This window comes from Mus caroli, chromosome 14, assembly GCF_900094665.2.
Source record: "Mus caroli chromosome 14, CAROLI_EIJ_v1.1, whole genome shotgun sequence".
Lineage (NCBI taxonomy): Eukaryota > Metazoa > Chordata > Mammalia > Rodentia > Muridae > Mus > Mus caroli.
The window spans coordinates 58,229,823-58,232,661 of NC_034583.1; positions in this window are offsets into that span (position 1 = coordinate 58,229,823).

A 2,839-nucleotide genomic window follows, 5' to 3' on the forward strand; every position below is an offset into this window, starting at 1 on the left:
ATTCCAACAAGGCCACACCTTCAGATGGTGCCACTCCCTGGTCCAAGGATATACAAACCATCACACCATGTCAGACACATTCCGAAGCTGCCAGTTTATTTAAATCGCCGTTCTGTGAAACATCACGGTCTTTCTTGTTGGTGTTCAATGACAATATTAAAACTACAGTATTTTTCATCAAAAATTGAGGTTGTGGGGAGGCAATCAAAGAGTCTGAAGGTAAAGTGCAGCCGGTAGAGGGTTTGCTTAGCACAGCATACTTGAGGCTTTGATCCCTAGAACAGCCTAAACTGTGGTGGCTATGTCTGTAATCCCAGTACCAGAAGGTGAAGGCAGAAGACTCAGAAGTTCAAAGGCATCAAGTTCAAGGCCAGACTAGGCTACATGAGAGAGAGAAACAGAGAGAGAGAGAGACAGAGAGAACAAATGATAGCTGCACACACTGGTATAGAGCCCCAATGATCACAGCATCTTTGGCCAATCTCTACATGGATAGTATAGGGCATGGCTGACAACCATGTGCTTGGTGACATATATGCTTACAGGCTTCACACTTGGGTATTCATTGTTGAGTCCTTCTTGGCTCTCTTGCTAAAAAATGCTCAAACGCCTACAAGTTCTCCATTGAGCACTTCCCAGCTTTTTTTTTTTTTTTTTTTTTTTTGGCCTCTTAGCAAAGGGAGAGAGGCTCTGATCATTGATTAAGTGGGGGAGAGGGCCAGATTGATCCCGTTCAGAATAGAGCTGCTTCTCTCTTCCACTCTAGACTTTTGGGTTATGTAATAGGTGAAGTCCAAAACAGTGACCTAAAAGAGATAGAATAAGTATTTATGGAGAAGTGACCATTTGCCATCTAATAAGCCTGTTTCAAGATCAAAGAGAACTGATGGGCTGGCCCCGGGGCCTAACAGAGACCTTACTCTAAGAGGTGAGTTAAGCCAGGTGTCAGGGCATCAGATACAGGGGCACATGCCTGCAATCCCAGCCCTTGGGAAGCAGAAAGATTGTTAGTTAAAGGCCAGCCTTAGTTACATAACAAGTTTGAGGCCAGCCTGGGCTATTTGAGACCATTACAGTCTCACTGTAGTAATGTTTAAGAATCCCAACCAGTTAACACATTTAAAAAAAAATGTAACTGGTGAATATCAACAGGAGCTAACTCTCATCATGAAAGTAGAGGGCATCCCTGAATAAAAATAAGTTCCATCCCCTCGCTGGTTTCTTCATTTCACGGCACATGCACTGACGTCCAGGTGCAGTGTCACTCAGGTCCCCTGTGACGAATGCCAGCGGAAGGTGCCTGAGTAATGGATGACAGGGTGTTACCTGGAACAACTTAGTTTTGTTTGTGGTATCTGCCTCCTAAGAAGTTGCTTGGCTCACAAAGTTAGAGGAGGGGAGGGGAAGAAAGGCCCAATAATGAGGCTCTTATTTTGATCCTAAGGTGAAGAGGGAGAAGAGGGTGTGAGAAGTAAGCCTTGAGAAAAGTCTGAGAAAAGTCTAAGTGTGTGGGGACTGGGGAGATGGCTCAGCAAGGCAGCTGCTAACCATGCCAGTGTCAGGACCAGAGTTCAGATCTCCCGAGCCCATGTAAAAGCCAGTGTGTGTGTGTGTGTGTGTGTGTGTGTGTGTGTGTGTGTGTGTGTGTTGGGCCTTCTGTAATCCCAGCTACAGGAGGAGGAGGAGACAGAGTCCCCAGAGTAAGCAGGCTAGCCAGACTAGCCAAATAATTGAGCTATCCTGAGCTAGAGAGCCTATCTAAACAAAACAAAACAAAACAAAACAAAACAAAACAAAACAAAACAAAAAAACCCAAAACCCAAAAACCAAACCAAAACAAAACAACAAAAAAACAAAGGCAGAGAGAGCAATTGAGGACGATTTTCCACATCACCCTAAACACTCAGATGTGTACCTGCATTCACACATGAGAGCATAAAGACACACATGTGCATACATACGTAATACAGGCACATGCGCATACATGCATGCATGCATACATACATATAAAGGAAATTAAAATGAAAATTTGGAGGTTAGAGAGATAGCTTTGGAGTCAAGAGTATTTGTTGTTGCCAGTGGTAGCGCAAGCCTTTGATCCTAGCAGAGGCAGGCAGATCTCTGAGTTTGTGGCCAGTCTGGTCTACAGAGTGAGTTCCAGGACAGCCAGGATTTCAAAGAGAAACCATGTTTTGAACCAACCACCCTCCCCCTACACACACACACACACACACACACACACACACAGAGAGAGAGAGAGAGAGAGAGATCTTGCAGAGGACCTGCATTCAATCTTCAGTGTGCACATCTTATCTCACAACCATGGGTAGCTCAATTCCACAAGATCTGACATTTGTGCCTCTATGATCACAAGGTATGCATGTGCTTCAATCCACATATGTAAGCAAAAGGTCACACACACACACACACATACACATCTAAGTAAAAAAAAGAAATCTTCCATAAAATTAAAAGCCAGTGTATGAATAAGACAGGTGGCAAAGAGGAAAACCAAAAAGCCCAGCCCTGCCCGAGTCTGACTAAATCTGGCCCTAGACACAGACACAGAGGCACGCCAGTGTCTGGAGGTGACCTATGGCTTATTGTGTTTCTAAAAGGATCCTCCCCTGGGTGGAGATTTAAGATGCCAATGAGGCATTATGTATATATGAAATTGTATGAGAACTAAATGTAATAGAGCATGCCCAGAAAAGCCAGCACTGTACACATAAGCCAGAGGGTCTGCACTATACAAATGACCCCCAGAGATCCAGCCACAGGATGTAAAAACCCCATCTGTATACAGCAAGACTGTTGGCGATGCTTAACTTTCTCTCTG